The 27,787-nt window shown below is 43.9% G+C and overlaps 1 long non-coding RNA gene across 1 annotated transcript in view; it reads right to left on the reverse strand.

Moving 5' to 3' along the window:
* LOC146860331 (uncharacterized) overlaps positions 1 to 27,787 on the reverse strand; it is a 229,028-nt gene that overhangs the window by 95,936 nt on the left and 105,305 nt on the right. The window contains exon 2 of the long non-coding RNA XR_014979138.1: positions 8,317 to 8,500. This is a non-coding gene — a long non-coding RNA (uncharacterized LOC146860331). The remainder of the gene's footprint in view (positions 1 to 8,316; positions 8,501 to 27,787) is intronic.

Here is a 27,787-nt window from a genome sequence, read left to right on the forward strand (position 1 = left end):
TGTAAGTTACAAAACGGCATTTAAAAAAAAAGGTTTGTTTATGTACAGGAAGGGACACCTTTCTGTACATATACAAACCATGGCATTTTGCATTTTCCATGTGTGCTGCACAAGGCAGCACACATGGAAAAAGCAGCAAAAACGAGGGGAAATAAAGCATTTCTCCTCGTATCGCCAACTTAAGACAAGGGTTTTCCTGGTCTTAAGTTTGGCGTTAGCTACTATTTACGCTGCCCTTGTGAATAGGGGGCAGCGTAAATATCAATGGGTGTTGCGGTGGAACGCCCACCACAACACCCACTGCACACCCCTTTCACGCTAAACACAGCGTGAAAGAAGGCCTATTCACAAGGCAGTGTTAAGCCACGGTAAATGGCTTAACGCTGGGGGGGCGTGGCTAGGCGCCCAACTTATTTCTTTAATTCAAGCCCTCTTCTTTAATAAAGAGCTATAACATTGCCAATGAATATTTTTCATTCTTTTTATGAGTTTTTCTTTCTTTCTGAGACCCTCTTAAGGAGATCATTCGTGTATACTATTCTGTGCAGGGTGGCACCATGGCTTCTAGGAGGAGTCTCCCTTTCCCCGGGCAATCAAGAAGTGGACCCAACAGACCTTTGCAGCATCCAGTCCTTGAGAACGTTTCATGTCAGTGCTAGGTACATTAAGCACATCCTCATGTGAGCTCACCTTTCTATCATTACTGCTTCCATTCAGATTTGTGCCCACTGTGCCTATCCAGGCTTTCCATCACTGATTTCTCTTTCTACATATCCTCCTTGCAGCACTCTCAACTGGTATAGACAAGCCTGCCACCACAGACAGGTTTCTGACCCTCTTCAGGTGAGAACCCACACTCTCTTACGGCAGAAACAGTGCCTGCTCTGGCCGAAGGTGTGTCACCTCCTCCAAGCAGGATAGTTAAATAATCAGCACATCAAGGCATAGGTCTTCAAAGGCCTCTGCCACCTTTGATATGCAACCCAAGGCTTTCCCAGACAACAGGAAAGGCAGGAAGATTAGCTAGTCATGAGGCATGTTCCCCTCACAGGCTAGTACCACCTCTAAGGTGGGCTACCTGATGTGAACATGACTTTTAGAATTGCGCTATCTTAGTTTTGGCGGAATTAGTCTCTCAGGGTCAGGGTTCTGCCCACTTCCCACAGGAAGTGGGCATAACCCTGGACATTAGGGTGTAGACACCCTAACAGTTAGTAGCCCTAAGTTTAGTAGCCCTTTGGCTACTACCTGTCACTCTTCTTAATGCCCCTAAATTGTGTATTTATGTGGCACACCTGACACCAGGAACTAAGATTTGACGGATCAAGAAGAGAGGACAAAGAAGAGCCATGAGAAAAGTGAGAACTAAACACTGCTGCGGGCTTTTGCCGCCAAACCCCGCCTGCCTGCACCAGTCTCGACAGCTATTACCAGCAACTCGTCCTGCAGCTGACCAGCTTCCAAGAACCCTGGGAGACTGCCAGCCCCTCACAAATTGCCAGAAAGCTCCCTTGGAGTAGAGGAGCTACTCTCCTGCAGTCTACAGGCTCCGAAAATGGTTTACTGAGCTGCCACTCCCTGGCCAGCCTAATGCAGCAGCCTCCTAGGAAGAAGACTGTACTCCGGAGGGTCAGATCTGTCACTCCACTAAGTGAGAGGACACCAGGACCAACCGGAGCCGCACAGGACCAATATCCAGGGTACCAGACCCCTAACAGCAAAGAGTGCCCGTCAGAGTCCAATCCGGGCTCCTACTGCACCCAGACCGATCCCCAGTTCCCCTGTGATCCAAGCCCCCTGTTGTGAGCTCCGGGACTTGTCTCCAAGTCCCCCTTTGTAGCCTGTTTCTAGGTGGCACCCCTTCTTTCAACCGCACAGCTACCAACCCGACCAGCACCTCTGCACCCAGACTCCCCTGGGCAGGTAACGAGTAACTGCTACCAGTACTTTGGACCTTGGCCCCCTACAATCCTAAATCCAGAAGGAGACCCCCAGAAACGGATTGAAAATAACTGTGTGAAACATATGCCTTTTCTCCTATAAAGAAGCATTGCTGTATAAAGACGCATTTAAGTGAACTATTTACTTACATACCAAAATTTATATTTAAAAAAGTACTTACTTGATAACGAAGTTCTTTGTATCAACTTTATATAAAAATATGAGTTCTTTTTTCTAAATTGGTCTTAGATTTATCTCATATATTGCCTCTGTGAGTACAACAAATGCTTAGCACTACCCTCTGATAAGCCTAAACTGTCTGCCCACACTACCACAAATGAGAGCATATAGTGCTATCATTTTTGCCTCTGTAAACCAATAAGGGTTGCCTGAACTCTTTACACAGTGTACCGCATTTTGGTCCACTATATAAAGAGGCAGTTTTATACTGTTTTGACTAACAGACAGACTCACCCAATAATAAAAAATAGGCAAAGAAAAAATAGGAAACTCAAAAAACTAAATGAAAGCCAGTATTTTGAGAGTTTATAAAACTTTGTTCACTTTATTTAATGTTTTGTACACTGCTACTCCACTGGATAGGCAAACATCAGCTGAAGTTTTAAAATATTATGCAGTATAAATAGGGTGAGGTCTCCCCTGCACACACAGTATAATTGCATGATTCACATGCGACATTCCTAAAGACTGGCTTCACCTGTTTGCAGTCTCTTCCAATTCCTAGCCATTATTTCTGTCTAGGCCTGGCATCCATGTTTCGCCTACTCTGGACTTAACATGTTGCAGATAACATTTTGCACAGGAACTCTTCTTTTACATAACACCAGCTAGTCTGTGTAAGTGTGGAGTGATTTGAATAGAGTTGCATGTCTTTGTCCGCTTTGTCTATTTTGCGATTAAATTGCCTGAGGGGATAATATGCTCTTCAATAACCTTGGCACCCTTAAATCTAACTACCCTGTGTGGTCAATTCCTCCCTACCTTCAGAGGACCACGTTTATATTCTCTGCCGGCTTCTGAAAACATTCACTCGTCCACATGGAGACCATGTGGCAAGACACATGCCCCAACTCAAAATTCAACTTCAGCACTTTTCCATGCTATCCTGACCTACCCAGTCACTCTCCTTCTCTACCGAAGGTGTTCTCTCATACTCTTTGAGATAAAGCTACTGTCTAATAGTTCCCTCTCTGTATGCCCTCCCCTTGCCTTCCACTGCAGCTGGGCTGCCATGTAACAAATACACTTCTCTCTCTCAGAGCAGTTTGAGAATCTAGAATGGCATTCTGACCCTTAAATCTATCAGATACCCTGTTATTTATCTACCTCTGTGGAGAAGTGTACGTACTTTTAGGTACATAGAGAGACATATTCTGAAACTAATAAAGCAGTTGTACTAGAGCCATCATCTCCAAAAGGACCACTTGTCCTATCATACTGAGGGGAAGCTTTAACAATAAACACATTCTTCACTTCACCAGCTGCCATACTAGGTTTGCGCATCAGCAAATATATCCTTGAATGGTAAATAATTATTTCTTACCATAAAATGTATCTGTCACTCACCTAAGTAGAAGTGCACCTAATTCAGACCTTTCCGGCACAGCAATCTCTAAAGTGAAACAAGCATTTGCAATGCAATAGGTCTAGCATTTGCAAGAGTTTAAGCTATTGCCATTGTAAATGACAATGCCTTTTATTTATCTGTTTTGATAATTAACACATATATAAAAGGCATTGTCATTTACAATGCCAAAAGCTCAAACTCTTGCAAATGCGAGACCTATTGCATTTCAAAGAAGCGGCCGCCATTGTCCCGGGCTGCTTGAAAAGTGAAAGTGCGCATGGCACACTGAAGGTTGCAGAAAAGCATGTGGTGCATGCAATAGGAGAAACTCGTTAAAGAAAATAATGCTTAAAGACATGTACCGAAGTAAAAGGACCAGTCGTCATGGGAGGTTACAAATGAAGACAAGACGGTACTACGGAGGGACTAACAAGCCTATTAATGAATCAGAAGTCAGCATTTACGAAGGACAATGACACAAGCCAATGACAAATATGGGGAGAGAGTGGGCAGGGCTTCAAGTCCATACTCCAATACAGCCTCGCAGAGCAGCACATGCGTTGTTCAGGCTCGCCCTAAAAAATTATGTTCATTATCAACTATCCATCCTTAAGAGGCTATCTTAGTGAAAAGAGCTTAAATTGAATGCTTTCTCCAGTGGCTAGCCTTTCTTTCAATCAACAATTAGATTGTGTGTCGTTAGTCTTCGTATCAACACTTACATTCTTTTGAAAAAAATTGCAAATGGAGCAAATTCACCTTTTTTTTAGTGCAATGGTCATTATTGCTTCTGTTGTTGTTAAAGGCTTTCTCAGCGTTTTGGGTTACAGCTCTATAAAGGTATTCCCACAATATAGGGGCCACTGATGCATGAGCTGAACCTTTCTCAATGCATAGAATAAAATATGTTGTATTGCTAGCTGTTCTTTAACCAGAAAGACAATATTTAATATGCATGTTCAACTGTCAGAAGCATATTATCAAATATCTTAAATATACGTGACTAATGCTAGTCCAGAGGATCCATCAAACCAAGATTTTAGGAGAAGAACTTATTAATACTCTGAATTAAACCCCTTTCATGCGGATATCCTGATTATCTGCCATGGATGCAGGTTCCTGTGCCATGTTGAATACTTAAATGATGCCCATTAGGACAGAAGACCAAGGGCATTTATTGATAGGATTTCTCTGACTGAGACAGAGAAAGGGGTACCTACAGCATGGAAGTAAGAGTGGGGGCTCCCCATAACATTCTGGGAAATGACATACAGGGAGGACTGTTACAATATTCTCTTTTGATGTGCCAATTTAGAGTGGATTCACAAGAACTTTTCTGCTGGCCGATGGCTGAGTAAAATGATCAAACAATAAGATAGTCAGTCTCAGGGCATCCCGAGATCATCGAACACATCTTGGACCCGAGATGTGGCAGTGTTTCTGAGACTTGTCAATCGCATATCAGGCTATGTCACATTTGAGAGGCCCCTCTCAGTGTCTACAAACCTTTCACAGGTCAAACTCTGCTCAAAAGCACTTTAAACCAGAAAATGATAGACTTTAGTTGTTTCAACAGAGACTTGGGGTCTAGCCAATGAGGCGTTTACTCACTCTGCACATCTGGACAAAGAATGCAGTCTCACACACAAAAAGCATGCATCACGATACAGCAAATCCTCACATGCAAACAGCATGCAGCATGATATAGGAGACACTACCAGACAAAAAGCATGCAACACATTACAGCAAACTCTCACAAAAAAGAGCATGCATTATGATATAGGAGACCCTCACAGACAAACAGCATACAGCATGGTACAGAACATGTGCACTCAGAAACAGCATACAGCGTGTTATAGGGCAGGGTGATAGAGCAGACCCTCACAAACAAACAGCACACAACGTGGTATGAGACACACTCATACACAAAGAGAATAGCGTATGGCACAGTAGACCCTCACTCACAAATAGCATACCGCATGATATAGGAGACCCTCACAGACAAATAGCATACAGCACATTACAGGACAACCTCACACAAACACCATACCGCATGGTACAGGACAACCACATACACAAATAGCACACAGTATGGTACAGGACAACCCCACAGGCAAACAGCATACAGCGTAGTACAAGAGATCCTCACACAGAACAAAGATGGCAGCAAACCCTCACACACAAACAGTGTACAGCATTATATATAAGGCCATCACACATAAACAGCATGGTACAGAACATCCACAATCAGAAACAGCACACAGAATGTTACTGGACAGGGTGATACAGTAGAACCTCACACACAAACAGCACACAGCATGGTACAAGAGACCTTCATATATAAAGAGAATATTGTATGGGTCAGTAGACCCTCGCACACAAACAGCATCCATAACCATACAGGGCAACCTCACACGCAAACATAGTGTGGTACAGGACAACCTGACATTCTAACAGCAAACAGAATGGTACAAGAGACATTCATACACAAAGAGAATAGTGTATGGTACAGTAGGCCCGAACACACAAACAGCATACAGCATGGCACAGGGCAACCACACACACAAACAATATAGGGGGATATTCAGAAGGAAGTGGCGGAGAGAGGTGTTAGCCTTCTTGGCTTAACGCCTCTCTCCGCCACTTCGGAAAAGCAAGGCTGCACCATATTCACAAGGACATGGTGCAGCCTTGCTTTTCCCCCTGCGCTGGCACTAAGTTTCACAACTTAGCGCCAATGCAGGAATGCTTGCACCAGAGTGCAAGGGTGTCTGCAAGCAGGGAGGTTTGTTTATGTAAAGGAAGGTGTCCCTTCCTGCACATAAACAAACCTAAAATACCAGTTTGTAACTTACATGTGTGCTGCTTCATGCAGCACAAATGTAAATTACAAAACGGCATTTAAAAAAAAAGGTTTATTTATGTACAGGAAGGGACACCTTTCTGTACATATACAAACCATGGCATTTTGCATTTTCCATGTGTGCTGCACAAGGCAGTACACGTGGAAAATGCAGCAAAAACGAGGGGAAATAAAGCATTTCTCCTCGTATCGCCAACTTAAGACAAGGGTTTTCCTGGTCTTAAGTTTGGCGTTAGCTACTATTTACGCTGCCCTTGTGAATAGGGGGCAGCGTAAATATCAATGGGTGTTGCGGTGGAACGCCCACTACAACACCCACTGCACACCCCTTTCACGCTAAACACAGCGTGAAAGAAGGCCTATTCACAAGGCAGTGTTAAGCCACGGTAAATGGCTTAACGCTGGGGGGGCGTGGCTAGGCGCCCAACGAGTATGGCGGCGTCTCTGTGAGGCTCCTGTCCCGGTGCGGCGGAATCGCGCTCAAAGGGCCCGCAGCGCAAAGTTGCACGCAGGAATGCCTATCGGAAAATGCGAACGCTAACAGAGGACAGCGCCTGAAGCTTTTTATAGCGCAACAAGGACATAATGAGAGGTAAAGCATCTCGCAGCATAATCGCGGTACGCTGCCGCCATTTTGAATTCTGAGACGCGCGTTTTTTCCCCACATACATGAAGGAGAATGTCTTTGTTTTTTTCTCTTCATTTTTCTGCCACGAATGTACTAGCTTCCCTGGCAAATGACACTCTCAGAACTCCCTTTTAATGGGATTTTGTCATGCCACAACTGCCTAATTTAAAAATACGGCGGCAATGAGACTGTGACCGCCATTTTGAGTAGGAGCATGCTTCTTTTTTCTTTTGTTGTTTTTCTTACAAGCTAAAATTGATGAATGCTCCACCACATATCTGGACTATGCAAGGTCTCTCTATGTTTTATACCTCCTGCATAATTATCTGAATAGGGGATTACCTAACACCCTCCAATTCCCTCTCTCACGCATAAATTCCAATGGAGTGAACCAAGTGAAGGGGCACAGCTTATCGAGCAATTTACATGTTTTTAGTGCAACAGGAATTATATTGATTCTCGACAATTCAAGGCAGTTACTGATTTACGCCATATAGCGTGTCGTATTTTTCACCAAGCTCGCACAACTTCATGCAGGTGAAGTCTCTTTCAGACTGAATTTACCCATTTACCTCCCAATCCTGTAAACAACATTTGATAAATCTGCATTGCATACTACAAAGTACATGGGAAGAATGAAAGGATCCCTTCATAACGCTCCTAAACCACAATGCTCCTTCATTAAAAATTCTACGCTCTTCTCAGAATTTTCCAAACTGGAGGATACTGGATTACCTACCACAGAGAACACTGACTCAATAATGGAACCTATGCAAGCGATACCAGGAAAATCCAACGTGAACCGCCTAAAAAAGGACCCCCCCTCGCCACCTACACCGGCTTCTCCAGTCTCAATGGAGTTACTACTACAAGAAATAAGAGCCCTCAGACCTTTTGTGGAGGAAACCAACTCTATATTACAAGCTCTTTCGGACAATTGGTCTCAACTGGATACAAGACTTACAGTAGTAGAACAACACGGCTCCTCCTTTGATGACACCACCCAAACTGTTACCTTTCTGCATTCTCAGGTCTCAACACTTCAAAAGCAAGTTGAGGACCTTGAAAATCGCAACAGAAGAAATAACCTGCGTATTTATGGCTTGGCGGAAGGGGCCAAAGGTACAGATCCTCTTGTATTTTTTAACTCATTCCTCCCCAAAATTCTTCACTTGCCAGAGGACACTGCACTAAACATACAACGTGCCCATAGGCTAGGCCGAATTTCAACTAACACTTCATCTTCACAACGACCAAGAGGAGTCATCCTCTATTTTCTAGAGTATACAGACTTACTCAAAGTTCTGGCAGCTGCTAAAGCTATTCAACGGATTTCTTGGTCTGGATCCACTTTATTATTTGCGCAAGATTATTCCAAGGTTACAGCAGCCAGACGCAAAGCTTTTCTTAACTTGAGACCTGACCTTCGTTCCATGGGAGCCAGATATGGTTTATTCCACCCGTGTCTCTTTAAGGTCACCTGCAATAACAAAACAACAACATATGAAGATCCTGTTCATTTGCAAAGCTTCATCAATGCGCATACTACAGTTCATATGGATTCTTCAGGATCCTCCTCTTCACACGTTACATGACTTTCCTGTACCATATATCTAGATTTAATCATTCCTTTGAAAGCGTATTTTAAGATGTCAGTCTTATATGTTCGTTGTTAACTTTTCCTCATTAGCATTATAGCTTATTGCCATTTTTGAAGGTCTTTAGTTCATGTTACTTAGTCTTTATATTTCCTGGTGTATTGTTTTTTCATCAATCAAATCAATCAAAATTACTTTATTCGATTTCATCACAAGGAAATCATATAAGTATATACATGACATATAATCAATATTCAAGTACAAAAATATATTACTATAGAAAAAAACACTTCATCACAATATTCTTAGGTGATTTACCATGATCTCTCTTTAAAAATACCAGCTAAAAGAGTTATAAAAAGAATATTAAAACATGATAAAAATTACAAAAGTTACATTGTAGCCCGGGACCTAATAATCGCCTTTAAATAAGTTTTAACAGCCAGGATCGTTGCCGGTGTTTCCAACATCTGTAATCTCAAAAATGCTACCCTGCAATATCTAATATTCCAACTTTTAAGAATCGGTCTAAGATACCGCTGCCTGGGTATAGAAAAATATTTACAAAATAAAGTGCAGTGCAATGTTGATTGTAATGACACATCATCACAGGGCATACAGATGCTTGAGGGGACCAAACATTTGTCACCGGAAATCAAACCATTCTATAAAAGGAGCCAAGTCGGAAACGGGCCAAAAGCATACGGCTGTAGCTATCTTGAACTGACAACAAATATTGTTGAAGACCCAGGCGGCTCAAAATCAAATGATTCGCCATAACAGAATGTTTTACACTCTCTTTGGACCATCTTTGATCTTCAAGGTATTTCATGCAGTGTGTTTTTAAATCTTTCCTCGAGATATCCACCAGGCTGCTAGGGTCTGTAAAATAAGCAGGATGCCCAATGGCGTTAGTTATCATTTTTATGTAGTTAAGCCACGCCATGTCTTTAGCTCTTTCCAATTTGAGACAGTCCAAGATTACGTCTCTGTTAAATCCTGTCTCATCTGTGGCCCACACCTTATGCCACAATAGTAGCGGGGCTATCTTGATGGTATCCGATATATAAGAGAGTCCCAATTCCTGATGGCAATTGTAGGTGGCAGTAGAAATAGGAACTTCTCAAAAGATAGGGATAAAACCATTTTCACAGATTTCTATAATGTCTGGTTCTTCGATGCCCCATAAACCGGCCCCATACAACCCCGTGGAAACACATTTGGCCTTATAAACCTTGAAGAGTTCTGGAACAGGTCTACCTCCTATTTTTTTAGCAAAACTCATGACTGCCCCCAGGGCTCTACTAAAATTCAATTTTCTGGCCTTGATAGCTGATTTCCATGTTCCCTTTTTATCGAAGGTAATACCTAAATAACAGAAGGTACCGGTATTTTCTACCTTTCTATTATCAGTAAAGATGTTGCATGTCGTACCTCTACTTTTACCACAGTCCATGGTGTATGTCTTAGTTATGTTTACTCTTAGACCCCTCTCTTTCATATAAGTAACAAAACTATTTGCCGCTCTTTGGAGGCCTAATTGGGTCCTTGACATAATCACCGCGTCATCGGCATAGAGTAAAACAGGGACGGGGTGCCCCCAATTGTCGGATAATCATTTTGGTCTCTGATGAGGTATTGTCCCAGGCTATTAATATAAAGTGTAAAAAGAAAAGGGGCCAATATACATCCCTATCTGACACCCTTTTCAATTGGAAATTTTGCCGAGCACTCCCCCATCTTCCCATAACGCACCCTCGCCCCCGCATTCCTGCACATTTCCTTTATGAACAGTATTAAAACCCTGTCCACCTTAAGATCTTCTAAGGTATTCCACAACATGCCATGGTCAACTCCATCAAAGGCTGAACTCAGGTCCACAAAGGTAAGAAAAAGTTTCCCCCTCTTCGCTTTAGTGTATTTGTCTATAATCAAGGCTAGGTTCAGTCCCTTTGCCATAGTTCCCATGCCTGAACGAAAACCATATTGTAAGTTTGTTAAAAAACCTGCCTCACTCGCCCAGGTTTGAAGTCTGTTGAGAATAATTCTCCCCGCAATTTTCAGTAAGGCGTCGAGAAGTGAAATAGGCCGATAGCAACTAGGCTTGTTCCTATTACCCTTCTTAAAAATGGGTACCACTATCGCATCTGACCACGTAGGAATAAGTTTAAGGGTGGAACTACTATTTAGAACCATCGTTAGCAATGAAGCCCACAGGTCAATATTGGATCTGTGGACATCCGCCGGTACCCCGTCCGGGCCTGGTGCCTTCCCTGCCGCACTCTCCCTAATTGCCCTTATGACCTCCTCCAGAGTAAAGTTCAAACCCAGGGGGAAAACATCCTGCGCATCCGCAACTCGGCTATCCAAAACAGCTCCTGTGGATTTATAGAAGTCCCCGAAGAATTCCACCCACCTTTCACCCGTAATGGCCACGTCTATGATATCTACCTCTCTATCTTGATAGAAAGGAGCATTTACAGCCTTCCAAAAGCTAATATTGTCCCTCCTTAGACTAGCCTGATGTAGATTTTCCCAGGCTTCTTTCTTTAGCTGGCTTTTGCGCTTTTTCTGGGCTAGGTGATAAGCGATCCTCGCCTTTTTTATGTCATCCTTACATTTAGGTACTATATGCAGGATCCTTTTAAGATGGGTATGAGCTCTAGAGCAATCCAAACCAGCCCTTTGCTTTCAGTCTCCCACAATTATTTTCCCTCCTGAGGAGTCTGTAGGCTTCCTCTGATATCTTTAAGAAAGCAGTATAAACATCTATAGCAGCACTCCCCTGTGTAAGACAAATATTCCATTCAGCCTGAGTTTTGATAATTAAACTATGCAGAAATGCTTCAGGTTCTACTCTCTCCCATTTTAGGGAATAACCATTTTTGGTCGCCAAACACACCCCATGGTCATAATGTGGCTGGCTCTTGCTCTTTATACAGTTACTCTGAGCAGACAGCTTTAGGGAAATTGGGTGGTGGTCACTCATAAAGATTTCCTCCGTAGTAGACTCCAGTATACTTGATGCATATAGCTTGGAGAGGACAACAAAGTCAATCGTGGAGGTACAACCTCTCCCATTAAATGTTGCACTGAAGGGTGTAGAATTAAAACATAGCTCATTGGCAAAACCTAGGTCAAATTGAAATAAAATATCATTGAACATCTTCCCTTTTTAGGTCTCGCGAGCCAAAGGCTCGAAGAGACATTTTATATCTAGGCTTTTCAAAGTGCTGCCGTGGCCTAAAGCTACAGTGCACGTGAACGTGCACGCGCGCAGCGCCATGTGTCTTTCCTCCGTAGCGATCGTAATCACGATCACTTTCACTTTCGCGGGCTCCTCTGTTGCTGGCATTCCCCCCTCCCTTCTCGCCCAGCCCTTCTTGTTTCCCTTTCAGATGAGACCAGACAGCTGCTAAAGACCTGGAAGCCTCTCCCTAGAAAAGAAAACACACTGCGCACCCATCTACCCGATCCCACCATTGGCTCTGGTTCCCTAGATCCCCGCTTTTACAAATCCTTATACCAGCATGTCAACGCAAGTGCACATTACCTCTCTGTTTTCACTGTCTACCTTTTCTCACTATAGCTTCTCTACAGTTCGTCTTTCCTGTATGTTGCTCTTTTCCTAGTTTATATCTTCTTCCTTGTTTCCTAACAATTGCTCCAACTCTTTGTGAATCTCTTGAAATGCAGCTCTTAAAGCCGACCCCCCTCCCCGACCCCCCCTGCTGTAGTGTGCACGCGCCTGGCCCCGCCTGCCCCCACCCTTGTGTGCTGTGAACAGACGGGTCCGCGGACCCGGCTTTGGCATTCATTCCACACGGTTCAATAGTGAAATATTCATATTGGTGCACAAGCGTTCACACTCATTCTACCGGAATTGTGTGTTTTTTTCAGCTGCGATAGGGCTGGGAGGGGTGGGGTTGGGGGGGGGGGGCAAGGGGGGCTCTACGTGTACAGCGCTCGCTTACAAGGTACAGACGGAAATAAAACATTTTAAAACAAAACTGTCCCCATACTTTGTTTATACTACTCGAATGCTCAGTTATCGTCTGTTTTGCCAAGTTGTGCTCAGGAATGAATCGCGATAAATGGTGATTTGTATGGCAAATGGTGACCTTTGTGAACCCCCTTCCATGCCATGAGTGAGCATTGATATAAATAATTATAAACTTGCGCTTTACGCTTTCTTTAAAGCCGTTTGCTAAGCGCCAAGAGCCCCTTCGTTTCGAGTTGTGCGCTACATTCGCGGTCATTAGTATTTTCAATATTATCAACCGGGGATGCGCGCGCACAGAAAGGCATTCACAGGGCAGCCACGCGCGACGTGACTGCGGCACGACAATTGGATGGAGTAACATGTGAATAACAATATTCATATATGTATACATGGGCACGTGTGTCTCGATATTTGAGGCCTCCTTCGCAGGATCGCAAACACGTTAACCCGTGTGATCTTGTGCCTGTCCGCTCCCGGCATCAGGCAGTCCTTCGGGCACGTTCGTCCCTGTCAACATTTTCTTTTCTTTTTCGATCTATATTTCTTGAGTTAATTCCGTTTTTTCCTCTCCCTGCTAGCCATTTGTGGAATTTTCCGTAAATTGAAATTTTCGTTAATATTCCAACGAGACAGCTCCCTGACCTGGGCAGTGGCTGCAGTGGCTAGCATAGAGACTGCCTGTCGAGCCTTTTCGTCCCGTCTTGGCCGGGCCAGCCCAGCCCAGCCCTTTATCCTTCTAAGGTTGAGTGCCTGAGTCCCGTTGGTTCCATTATTCATAAAATTCATAGATTTAAAGTGTTTAGAGGCACCTCGTTGAAAGCGCCGAGCGCTTCGCTGTGGCAACGTTATTATGCGTTTTTAGCTGCAGATTTTGAAAAAGGTCAAATGTAAAATGTTTGTTCTGTTGAAAATCACATGTTCACGCCGGTCACCTCGATGTCACGTGGTTTCCACACATATTTATATTTAGTATAAACTCACGTGGCCTCATTTACAAAACAAGCATTTGCAATGCAATAGGTCTCGCATTTATGCGAGTTTGAGCTATTGACATTGCAAATTACAATGCCTTTTATTTATGTTTTAAAAACGAAAAAAAAAATAAAAGGCACTGTCATTTGCTATGTCAATAGCTCAAACTCGCGTAAATGCGAGACCTATTGCATTGCAAATGCTTGTTTATTAAGCGTGAAATGCGACGAGTTATCCTCTTTATCTTCCCCTAGGCCACAAATGCCCCGTTCACTGTGCACGCAAAGGGAGCAATTAAAATCCCCTACCCATAGTAGGGGCATATCACCTCTCATGGTATCGTCTATATTTTTTAAGATATTACTTAATTCCCTAAAGATGGTCTCTTTGCGATCTGTTGGGACATTATTATAAAAGTTCACTAAGACCACCTCCTTATTCCGCATTAGCCTCAGGGTCAAGATCTGAAAGAACTCAGTTGAGTGCCTTATCTTAGCATTAGATGCCCCAACCTCAACTGAGATATAGGTACACAAGCCCCCCTTATTATGACCAAAGTTAGTAACAATTGCTGGGGTATGAAATGTGCTAAAACCCTGAATATGGATTTCCCTCTCCAGCCATGTTTCTTGTAAACATATTATGTCATACTTTTCAACGAAAAGTATCCAATATGGATCATGTACTTTAGATTCTAAGCCTGCAATATTCCAGCTCAAAATGTTACAAGAGCTTACTTCCTCCATCTGCCTCACTTTTCCTTATATAATTCTTTTTGAGATGTTGTTAACTGACAGGTGTTAACTATATTATCGATAGTACCTAGATTGTGATCAGTATCAACCTCATCAAGCTGGCTCCTATCAATCGCCAGTGATATCCCTTTAGTATCCTGGGTGTTACCAGAGTTCGAATCCCTGGTAGCCGTCAGGCTCCAACTCTCTATAGATCACACAATTTACATGGGTTTTCTTACTCTCCTGGTTATCGAACTGTCAGTCCTGATCATCCAACCGTGACAAAAGTTCATAACGATTGGGATGTGACCAGTTTATAGTTGTTGGTTGTACTTCACAAGGGTCACTGGTTGCTCTCCTCCCAGAGGGGGCATTGTCAATAGTGCTCAATGCACTATTTGATCCTGTCTTAACTAATGGATAAAAGGATCCTAGAGGTAATATAACAATCTCTGAATAAACCTGGCGATTTGTCCCCGCCCTATACAGGATCTCCCTTATCAATCTGAGGTCACTAAAAGTCAAAACTATGCAATCCCCCTTAAGTTCTTTTCTGCCCTTCCCAACCCATGGAACACGTCTGGCCATTTTAAAATGCTTAAATAAAGGGTCGCACAGGCCGATCCGATTACCCAGCCAGTGCAACGATTAATTATGTAGCTCCCTCCATGTTTCCTGGTTAGGATGGACCAACTCTGGGACATTTGCTAGTATGACCACATAAGGGTCGGCTGCCGGAGGTAAATCAAGGCAGAACTGCCCTCTCATAAAGCGTTCTCGGGTCCTGCATATGTCTGTGTTACTATCAGTAGGTATCTATTGTCCCTTAGCACTCTTGCCTTGCTCTCCCTCTCCACCCATGCCTTGAGCTGGAAAAATATTGTTAGAATCTCTAGGCACACCAACTGTACTCGTTAAATTTACAGGAGTATTTATAATGCGATCTTGGAGACTCCCTACATTCTTATGTAACGCCTCTGCACTTATTCTTATGGGCCCTCCTGTACTGGTTTCTATAGCCGCCAATCTGTCAGATAATGCTCCCATAGCGTCTATAAGATGTGTTTGAAGGGTGGCTATGATATTCTGTAGGGTTTCCATTATCCTTTTCTGACCCTCCAATATCACCGTGATAGAGTTATTACCCACATTATGGTTCAATTTTGGCACATTAGATTTATAAACCGTTTTTTTCTTTACATTTATCCTCTTTTTTCCTCCCTTATCAATATGTCCGATACCCAAAACTTGATTGACTGTTTCAGTTGACTGGTGGCTCTCCGAGCATATAGATGTGTTACTACGCTTTGAGGGGGGTATGAATCCTCACCCATCCCGCTATGATCGCCAAGAGTTATTAAGTCGTCCGCGGGCATTATACAACCATTATGCAAGTTCCTGCGAATGCCCTCCTTTTGTGTAGCTTTTGGGCCGATGGTATTCCCTTTCTCCACGGCAATTAGGTCTCCACCCCCATTAGTTAATGTCTCTTCCACCATGTGAATCTGTTCTTCAATTTCGCCCATGGCCCCTGTGAGGTATGTCAGGAGTGATTGTTTGGCAGCCCCCTTTTGTTTCGATGTTACACTACTCCCTTTCTGTTTAGACATTCTGTGGGGTTGTAAACACAGTACTCACGCTACCAGTCCAGTCTTGAAGAATACTTCCCAGTCGTCACTGCTCAAGGGGGGAGCCCAACCCAGCCTCCTCCGGCCACTGACGGCCAAGGACGGGCCCACCCTTGGCCCGGGCGAGCCCGCGCGCGTCATGCGCCGCGGGATGTCCCTCTGTAATTTAAGCGCTGGATGACGCGCTGGATGATGCGCTGAATGCGCGATTCCTCTCGCGAGTGCAGGGCCTTCTGGGTCATGTAGTCCCCTCCTGATGGATCACTCGTTCCGGACCCTGACAAATTTAGTAGTAGTCATTTGCATAGTGGAACCAGTCCTTGATGTACAGCTTCCGCCTTCTGGATGGTGGTGGTTGCTGGAATTGGTAGGAGCAGTCCAGGGGACTGCTGGACGCTCCCCAAAGTGGCACGAATGGACAGGTACTTCGTGCTCCAAAGATCGGGTAGGCATCTTCTTTCTTCCGGACTTCTACTGTTTATTGTTAATGCAGGTTTGAAATCTGGGAGAGGGTGAGGCCTGGGAAGTTTTCTCCTAGTCCAGTCCTGTGCTTAATGCGTGGTTTGGGGCAGTTCAGTCCCAGCAGTCGGTGGTGCAGCCAGGCGGAGGACTCCACACCAGTCCAAACCAAGAGCAAAAGCACGCTCTACTGAAATGCTCTGCCGCTCCGCTTCCCCTAACTCTGCTGGCCGCCTCCCTGGTCACCTCCAAATTAATGTTAAGTATGTTTCGCTTCGCTTCACAGTTACATCCTAGTTATGGTGTGGTTCTCCCCCGGTTGAGTTGATCCATCCCTAGACGTCCGTCTGCTCCATGTGGCTCCACCTACCCCGTCCTACGTTTCCTTTTGTGTAGGTATCGTTATTTGTTTTGTAATGTTTTTTGTTTTTCGACATGTATCGCATTCTCTGATCTTCTGTTTACTTGGTGTCTTTAGCACTCTTATTTTCTCTCTCATTCTTGATCTTACTTCTGTCTTCAATGTTGCATATTTAAACCTCACTATTCTTTAATTTTTTCATTTCTCATCTATTATATTTATCTCCCTTCATATCACTATGCTCATCTTGCATCCCAGGCTCCGAACATACGCTCTTTTTATCTCTCTTTGTTTGGTTCTTGCTTTCTCTATTTTCACCACTTTTTCATTCTATCTTAGTTTCATTGAATTGGACTCTTGTTTCACGTTTTTGCTTTTTTTTAAAATTGATTTCTCATGCCTTTAAAACTAATTTCTTGGAATGTTAGGGGATTAAACTCTCCGATCAAAAGACAAAGAGTTTTATCCCACCTAGCCAATTAAATGTGGATATATTATTCTTGCAGGAAACACATCTCACAGGGGTTGAATCTTTAAAATTAAAAAAAGGCTGGGTGGGAGAAGTTTTCTTTTCCCAGGGAGATGGCAAACGCAACAGAGTTATGATATTGTGTAATAGAACACTTCCAGTTAAACTTATATCGCAAAGCACAGATGAAGATGGTAGATGGCTAAATGTAAAACTGTAATTGAATAATGTTTTAGTATCTTTTCTTAATGTTCATGCTCCTTCGGGCGGTGATGCGTCCTTCTTGCACGCATTAGCGAAGCAGATTACTCACTGTTTTGAAGATAATTTTATATTAGCTGGTGACTGTAATCAGGTCTATGATCCATTTATTGACAGAAATTCTAAAGTCAAGTTTATCCCTAATAAGGCCCATAAATCCTTTGTCCACGCCATCACCCAACACAAACTGCTGGATGCTTGGCGTTTATGTAACTCGACTGTTAGAGAATATACTTTTTATTCTCCTGCTCATCAAACCCAGTCAAGAATTGATGACATATTTGTTTCACATAACATCACACAGTCTCTCATGAACGCAGAAACTGGTCCCATTTTGTTATCTGACCATGCCCCTGTCTCAATTGGCCTTGACTTATTACCCAAAATTGATGCTCCTAGAAGAGGGCGTTTTAATAACTCCCTTCTTCTAGATCCAGTGTTCACTGATTCTTTTACTAACTTCTTCAGTGAGTACTTTGCGATTAATCAAGATGAATCCTTATCATTTTCAACTATTTGGGATGCTTTTAAATCCTCAGCAAGAGATTTCATAATTGGTTTTACTGTCAAAAAACGAAGAATTGTACGTAAGATTACCAAATATTTCCTTCAAGAAATTAAGAGATTAGAACACTCTTATTATACCACCCACTCAAAAGAGTGCTTAACCACTCTTATTGATGCCAAATTGCAATTCAATAAGAAATCCACAGATAATGCCTCCCTTTATTAATTAAAAACTAGCACAAATTGTTATGGGGGCAAGAACAAAGCAGGGAAAATATTGGCTAATTACTTGAAAATCCACATAACAGGTAAAATATTGAATCCATATATGATGAACACGCCGATTTAAAATTTAAAGACACAGAAATACGGGATGAATTTTGTCTTTTTTATAAATCATTGTACACATCCGAAACACATTCCACAGACCATTCATTATCACATTTCTTTTCCACCATACAGAAACCCCAACGATTCCCTCTTGACTTGTCCTCTTTGGAATTAGACCCAACACAACATGAACTTCTGAAAGCTCTCCAATGTCTCAAGAAAGATAAGGCACCAGGTCCAGATGGTTTCACTGTTGAATTTTACCTCCACTTCTCCAAACTCCCTATTCCCAAGTTGCATTCTCTGATACAATCTTGTTGCTCCCTTAAAAATTCCATGGGCTCTTTTTCAGAAGCTCACATTTGTCTCATCCCCAAGGAAGGCAAAGATCCCAGATTCTGCAAAAATTACAGGCCCATATCTTTGCTCAATATTGATTATAAAATGTATTCTAAAACATTAGCCCTTCGCTTAGACTCTTATTTGCCGAATTTGTTGGGCAAAGAACAATCTGGCTTTGTCAAGGGGAGAATCCTAACTGATACTCCTAACTGATAACACACGACTCTTTGTTAATGTTTTATCAGTCTTCACACTTAAATCAATCCCTTGAAGCAATAGCACCAGACGTGGAAAAAGCGTTCAACAGAGTAGAATGGAATTATTTATTTTATACCCTTAAGTGGTATGGTTTCGGCCCCAAATTCATATCTTTTATTTCTCTCCTCTATTCTAACCCACGAGCTGCGGTCTATGCTAATGGCCTTATATCCTCGTTATTTGATTTAGGTAGAGGAGCCCGACAAGGATGCCCTCTCTCCCCTTTGCTTTTCAATTTGGCCTTAGAACCATTTCTTTCTAAGCTACGTCAAAACCCTAACTTGTATGGTTTCCAAACTTCGACTTCCTATGTTAAATTGGCGGCCTATGCAGATGATATTTTGCTTTTTATGTCCAAATCAGAGGAATCAATTCCGGCTTTTTTAGAGACAGGTTCATTCTCACTTGTTTCTGGTTATAAATTAAACAATGATAAGTGCGAGATCTTGCCCTTAACTAAATACACCTTTAAATCAGACTTTAGTACTTCTAATTTCACTTGGAGCCCTAACTCCATCAAATACTTAGGATTACACTTCACCCCTTCCATTAAGGACACGGTAGCACTGTGTATCAATAAATCCATTCAAAAATTATCAGAATTTACCGCCAAATGGCATCCTCTTTATTTATCTTGGTGGGGGCGTCTAGACACTATAAAGATGATGCTATCTTCTATAGTTTCATACACTATCTCCAACATTCCAGTTCCCATCCCGACTAAATTTTTTAAGAGGGTTAATTCAATCCTTTCCTCTTTTTTGTGGAATAATAAGAAATCCCGAATGTCTTTATCAAAATTGATTCGCCCTAAAATGGAAGGTGGAGTTAATTTTCCAGACTTTTCGACATACCAAATAGCGTTCCTTTTCCATCAAGCTTCGTTGTGGTTGCTTGATTTCGCAGATGACTGCCCTCTTTGGACCTCAATAGAACGTCAATTTCTTTCCCCTTTCTCGTTCCACGAATATTTATCTTTTTCACATAAACCACAGTCCCTTTCAACCCCTATAATCAAACTAACCTCCAAACTTCTGGAATCAACTTCCTCATAGTCCCACACAAACAAGAACTCCTTCCTCAACTCAACAATATGGCATAATAAGAATGTGCTCATTCGAAATAAGCCTCTTTACTGGAAAACTTGGAGGCAAAAGAGACTATTATGGATTCATCAACTATTTTCAGGATTAGACTTCATACCTTTTTCCTCACTCAGTTCCTCATTCGGCCTACCCGTTTCATTCGGCCATAAATACAACTTACTTAGTAATGCTGTGATGAGTATATACACTCAACTTACAGATGCACCTGTCATCTCTAACATATCGAAAACTTTACCACAACTCTCTACTCTGTTAATCACAAAGCCCAAAGCATCTGTCATATATAGACATTTACAAGATAAGCACACTGTTCGACAGAAGTCTAAAATTGAGGAAGCTTGGGAGACTGATTTCAATACATCTTGGTCACTATCATTATGGCAACACATATGGGTTAAATTGCGCAAATCTTCCAGAGCTGCAAACACAACGCAAACATTATTTTTTATATACAACAGGCTTTTATTAACACCGCTTGCATTAAGTAAAAAGATTTCGACTTTGTCAGATACTTGTTGGACATGCTCATCCTCAAAAGCAGATTTATTTCACATGTTACTTTCATGCCCCTTTGCTTTTACTTTTGGACTCAAGTTTAGAATCAAAGTAATTCAAATTTCGGTACCAAATTTTCCTTTGCCTTCAATCATATATTTCTTAGCAGTCTCTCATCTATCTGGGAAAACATCACACTTAATGTCAAAATTATTAACCTACATTGATGCAAGTGCCAAACGAAGTTCCCAATTGTAGCCATCTCAACAAGAAGTCCTTAAACCACCTTAATTCCCCTAATTGTTCCCAAGTACTTTTATATTCTAGTGATGTACATAGTGCATTTATTTTGCTTTGCTTTCTCTAATTTTATGAATTAGTTCAATTCATGTAATTTGAATGTAATGGTTTTATTGTGCAACGATGTAAGTTCTTTATTATGTATTGCATATTGACACTTTTATTCTTCTTAATAAAAATGTTCTTGAACTTAAAAAAAAGGCTTAACGCTGCCTCGTGAATAAGGCGAGGTCCCTATTGCTGCCACAATGTCACTGAAAGTGACGTGGTGGCGATAGTGGCTTGTGAATATGCCCCATAGTGTGGTACAGGACAACCTGACCTGCAAACAGCATACAGCATGGTACAAGAGATCCTCATACACAAAGAGAATAGTGTATGGTACAGTAGACCCTCACACACAAACAGCATACAGCATACAGCATGATACAGGAGATCCTCACACAGAAAAAGATTACAGCATGGCATGCAGACTCTCACACTCAAACAGCGTACACGTGGCACAGGGCAACCTCACACACAAATAATAAAGCATTACACAGGACAACCTCACCCGCATACAGCATACAGCAGGGTAAAGGAGATCCTCACACAGAAAAAGATTGCAGCATGGCACACAGACTCTCACACACAAACAGCGTACATGTGGCACAGGGCAACTTCCCACATAAAAAGCATATAATTGGTACATAAGACCATTGCCCAAAAATAGCACACCATGTGGTACGGGAGAGCTTCACACGCATTGAGAAGCACCTTGCAAAGAAACACGAGGAGAAAAGACCAGCAAAATAAATGGAATGCCATAAGGATGATATTCAGGTTTATGTGTGCACCTGCATACCCTTCATTTATGATTCACCTTAAATACTCAAATTACAACTGCTGGAGATGACAGTTTTTTCGGCTTCCTGGATTGGGGATATAGGCCCCAAATGTTAATCCTGGCCGTGTATGGTGTGGATAAAACAAAGCGATCTTGGCACAAAATATGGGGCATTTGATCTTCGAAGTCAGTTGTCCTCTTTTACTTGAGCCATTGGTCTCTGCTGAAGGCTTTTACTCGTTGTGGCCTCTTACTGACCAACACATTTTGAAAGCGAAATTTGCCATTTGAGAGGCCTACAATCACTGGATAAAGCTGAAGTAAACCAAAGTTTATCCCGAATATATTGTCAGTCAAATATGTGAGACTTCATTCCCTTAATATGTTCCCAAAATCTGACATGGAAGAGAAAAAGATATAGGGCTTTGATGTTAGAAGAGACTTTTTCTATAAAGTCACATAGAAAGGAGCAGACCAAGTAAAGAAATGACAGTGCACATTAAGGCCAGGTACCAGGAAGGCATGAACAGTCAGCAGCACCCTCCTTCCTTTGCAAAAACCTGGAGAGAAAAGGCAGTATTGATTGCATCTTGTCCTGTATCTCTCTGTCTAAGTGCAGTCACTAATTACATCTGTCAGCTTGGGCCTCTTCCACCACTGCCTCTGGCTGTGTGTGCCCTTTAAGGAGGGCAGCGGAAAACTGAGCACTTAGCTAACCAAGCTTTTACAATGCAATGGGTCTCGCAATAGCGAGATTTTGACCTATTGGCTTGTAAATGGCAATTCCTTTTACAATATTAAAAGGCATTGTCATTTACAATACCAATAGGTCAGACTTTAGCAAAAGCAAGACCTATTGTATTGTAGAGCGCTGTGTCCGTGGAGCGGTACAAAAGGGGGTGGTGATGGACGGAGCATCAGAACCAATCAAACACTCACCCAGTCAACAGATCTGGGTTTGATCCATCACCGTTCTTTAGCCCACTCTGCCACCCCAGTTCAGACATGGCCATATGCAAATCAGTCTGACCCTGTGCCTCATGGGAACAGTCCAGCCCGAACTGCCAAGCCATGCCTTCCCTGGACCGGAAACAAGCTTCCTAGGACCGGTTTCTGGCATTTCAGCCGTCTTCAGCCAGGCTTGCTTGAATCCAGTGGCAAAGTGAGCAAGGGACTCACGTCTGAGCATACCCTGCCAACTTATGGCGAACAAAGCGGTACAAAACGGGGTGGTGATGGACGGAGCATCAGAACCAATCAAACACTCACACCCAGTCAACAGATCTGGGTTTGATCCATCACCGTTCTTTAGCCCACTCTGCCACCCCAGTTCAGACATGGCCATATGCAAATCAGTCTGACCCTGTGCCTCATGGGAACAGTCCAGCCTGAACTGCCAAGCCATGCCTTCCCTGGACTGGAAACAAGCTTCCTAGGACCGGTTTCTGGCATTTCAGCCGTCTTCAGCCAGGCTTGCTTGAATCCAGTGGCAAAGTGAGCAAGGGACTCACGTCTGAGCATACCCTGCCAACTTATGGCGAACAAAGCGGTACAAAAGGGGTTGGTGATGGACGGAGCATCAGAACCAATCAAACACTCACACCCAGTCAACAGATCTGGGTTTGATCCATCACCGTTCTTTAGCCCACTCTGCCACCCAAGTTCAGACATGGCCATATGCAAATCAGTCTGACACTGTGCCTCATGGGAACCGCCCAGCCCGAACTGCCAAGCCATGCCTTCCCTGGACCGGAAACAAGCTTCCTAGGACCGGTTTCTGGCATTTCAGCCGTCTTCAGCCAGGCTTGCTTGAATCCAGTGGCAAAGTGAGCAAGGGACTCACGTCTGAGCATACCCTGCCAACTTATGGCGAACAAAGCGGTACAAAAGGGGGTGGTGATGGACGGAGCATCAGAACCAATCAAACACTCACACCCAGTCAACAGATCTGGGTTTGATACATCACCGTTCTTTAGCCCACTCTGCCACCCCAGTTCAGACATGGCCATATGCAAATCAGTCTGACCCTGTGCCTCATGGGAACAGTCCAGCCCGAACTGCCAAGCCATGCCTTCCCTGGAACGGAAACAAGCTTCCTAGGACCGGTTTCTGGCATTTCAGCCGTCTTCAGCCAGGCTTGCTTGAATCCAGTGGCAAAGTGAGCAAGGGACTCACGTCTGAGCATACCCTGCCAACTTATGGCGAACAAAGCGGTACAAAAGGGGGTGGTGATGGACGGGCGCCGTGCTCACCAATAAAGTAAAAAAAAAAAGGAACAGCGTGGTGTTCTTGAAGTGGGCGCTGCGTTCACCATTATAGCTTAAACAAAAAAAGAAACAGAGCACATGGCCCTGAAGCGGGCGCCGCGCTCAACATTATATAAAAAAACACAAATGAAACTGAGCGCGGTGTCCCTAATGCGGGCGCCGCGCTCAGCATGCAAATTTGTTAACAAAAAAAAAAAGTGTAAGAATATGCAGTGTCCATGAAGGGGACGCTGCGTTCTTCTAAAAAGCAGTAATAATTTTAAAAAAGCTTTGCGATTGTGCAATGATTGTTGTGGGGGTAGGGGCAACTGCTTTTAACCCCTTCAGCGCGGCGCAGATTAGCGCGCTGTGCTGAAGGGTTCTTGCGCGGGTGGGGCCGTGACGGAGTGGTTCCGTCATCCGCACAGCGCGACCGACGCGCGTGACGGAACCACTCCGTCACGCGCATCGAAGGGGTTAAAGATATGAGAAGCTCTGGGCGCGCTGCAAATACAAACAAAAAAGCAGGCGCCATTATTTGTTCCCATAGTCAATAAGCAAAATTGTGCTCACCCACTAGATAAAGCAGACCACGAAACAAGCCAAGTAAAAGGTCCATGCCTTATGGGCGGTAACAAATGCAGACAAGGCGACACCAAGGAGGGAATAACAAGCCTACTAACGAATCACAAGCCAGCATTTAAGAAGGACAATAACACAAAGCCAATGACAAGTATGGGCAGAGAGTGGGTGGGGCTTCCAGTGCCTACTCCAATACAGCATGCCTCACAGAGTGAGCAGGGTGTGCGAGCTGCCCTTAGGCTCGACCTAAAAAGGTTAGATTTGGCCACTTGATTTTAAATAGTCACCCTAGCCGAGCCATGTTTTGATCTGCCTGCATTACTGACATGCTGATCCTTAGGCTATACCCATACAGCAGCAGATACTTGTTTTTACATATAAGTATAACACTCTTAAGAGTTCGATTTTACCACTTGTTTTTGCGAGGTAAAATCACCTACATGATGGAGTCCCAATGTGCTTTTTCATATGAGAAAATACAATGCATGACACAGTACGATATATTTCCAAGTGAACGTACTGCATGGCTTTCTTATATATAGTAAAATTGCATGCTAAACAATGCAGTAACTCAACTCCTTTTTACCTTACCAAAATGTCTGTAATTAACAACCGGATTCCGGCCGGGCCACGGCACAGACACCGCACTCCTCTCCGTCATCGAGGAGGCTAGGTGTATCCTGGATTCAGGAGGATCAGTGGCGGTGATCCTCCTGGACCTCAGTGCCGCTTTCGACACGGTGGACCACCGTGTCCTCCTCCATCGCCTGGCCAAGGCAGGAATTGTGGGAACGGCTCATGCTTGGATCAAATCCTTCCTCTCGGGTCGCTCATTTCAGGTGTGGGACGGCAACTCCCGCTCAGACCCCCTTCCGCTCACATGTGGTGTGCCCCAGGGGTCCTCGCTTAGTCCCACTCTGTTTAATGTGTACATGGCCCCGTTAGAGGATGTGGTTACCCCCTATGGGATAAAAATAGTCAATTATGCTGACGACACCCAACTCGTCGTCTCTCTTTCCCAGCTGGACAATAACCCTAAAATCCTACTCAACTGCCTTCAAGACATACATACCTGGATGTGTGAATCCTCGCTGAAGTTGAACGGGACAAAAACAGAAATCATGCTTCTGGGCAACAAATGGTCCTCCGTCCCTCCTTCAGTCTGGCCGGATTCCTTCGGTGACATCCCCACGCCTAAGACAGAAATTAAAACACTGGGCTTCTGGTTGGAGCAGGACCTCTCCTTAAAGACCCAGGCAGTCAAGACCGCGGGGACTTGCTTTGGCCTTCTCCGTTCAATTCGTATGATCCTCCCCCTCCTGCCCCCCCCTGTCCAGGAAACTTCTAGTTCAAGGGCTCATTCTAGCACGTCTGGACTACGGCAACGCCGCCTACCTCGGCGCTCCTGAATCCACTCTGGCCAAACTCCAGCGTGCACAAAACGCCGCGGCGAGACTCATTCTCAACCTTCCTCCCAGAGCCCCGACTACACTGGCCCTTAAATCTCTGCACTGGCTTCCGGTCCGCCAGCGAGTTGAGTTCAAGGCCATGTGCATCACGCACAAACTCATCAATGGGGCTGGACCTGCCGCCCTCAAAGATATGATCACACCTTATAAAGCCCACAGAAACCTTCGCTCGGACAACGAACATCTGGCCACAGTCCCAAGATTCAAGAAGTCGCGCACCGGTGGCCGCCGCTTCTCGGTCAAGGCCGCCTCCAACTGGAACGCTCTCCCTCGCCTGCTGCGCCTGGAATCTAGCCACGCACTTTTCCGCAAAAAACTCAAAACCCTCCTCTTCCCCAAATAGTTCCTGGTTTCCGCCTGTCCTGGATTCTACACTCATATAGCGCGGGGATGCCCTCGGGTCACCAGGCGCTCTATAAATCTCAAAAATAAAAATAAAATAAATAAATAACACCAGAAACCTCAAAGTCGGTGGCAATTCATTGCATCAAATGTAAAATACGTAAAACAATATAATTCAAGGAGTAGTGCTACTGCCCTGGAATGGTAAGTGACTTAGGGGACTCTCTGAGTCACCTTCCACTCCAAGAGGCTTGACTGCACCTTGTTGGCAGACATCATGGCTTTATGCCCTTCCACTGCATGCTCCCAACTGGCCAGTCCATTCCCCGAGTCACCCTCTGTGTTGCACTCTTTCTCTTCATCATGGAACACTTGATTCCGGAGGGCTTCCCATGCACCCCCTGTTGTAGGATTTTGAAGGGGAACGCTTTACTAGCATCCTGCCACAGTGCTTACACCAATCCCATAATGTTGCCCTTGACCACAAGGAGTGCGCTGATCCCTGAAGGCCATACGTAGGGAGGCACGTTCTTCATAAATGGCCACTACTCTCTCTCTCCCAGGGGCTGGACTGATATGGCCATGCTGCCCACAGCCTGATCATCTGCTGGTAAAGGCACCCCTCTATTCTTCTGCTCGTGTAGTGATGCACAGCTCCACGACTCCAAGTCTAGAGCTCTTCAAGACTTTCCTTCTTGGAGAATTCACAGTCAAACTGGCAAACTTCCATGGCCTCCCTTGGGAGAGGGACTAGTGGGAGTAGAAGCGTAGCAGAAGTTTCAGGTTTGATGAAGGCGGAGTTGCAGCAGTTGAGACCACTGAGCTAGTAGCATTAAGAGGGGTGGTTGAGGTGGCAGCAGCAGGAGTGATAAAGCGGCCAGGTTCAGAGAGGCTATGGCAGCAGCTGGGGTGATGGAAGTCATGTTAGCAGCAGCAGCAGGGATGCTTCCTTACAATGGATCATCACCTCTAAAAGGGGAACAGCAGTTATAGAGGCAACTGGTGGCCCACGGTATCGGTATATCTGTGTTTTGTAATTATGTGCCCATAAAAGGCTATATGCATTGGGTTATATTTACTAAGAAATAGCGCAGAACGGCACTGCAAGCTATTTTTCAGCGCAGTGCTGTGTCATTTAAAAAACACGGGGTGGGATGTATTCACAAGAATCCAGCGCACCTCTGTGTTAACCCTTGTGCCGGCACTAAAAATAGCTGCCTAGTGCCAGTGCAGACACCCTTGCGCCATTTTGAAAGGGTGCCTGCGTTGCAGGTATGATTGTTTATGTGCAGAAAGGTGTCCCTTCCTGCACATAAACAATCGAATAATGGTGATTTTCTACTTTATGTGTGATGTAGAATGCAGCATACATAAAAAGAGCAAACAATGAGGAGAAATAAAGGTATTTCTCCTCGTTCTGCCACTCTAACGCCTGCTTTTCACTGGAATTAGTTTTTGGCGCTCAAAATGCTACTT

Source organism: Triturus cristatus, chromosome 3_1 (assembly GCF_964204655.1).
Source record: "Triturus cristatus chromosome 3_1, aTriCri1.1, whole genome shotgun sequence".
NCBI classification, from domain to species: Eukaryota; Metazoa; Chordata; class Amphibia; order Caudata; family Salamandridae; genus Triturus; species Triturus cristatus.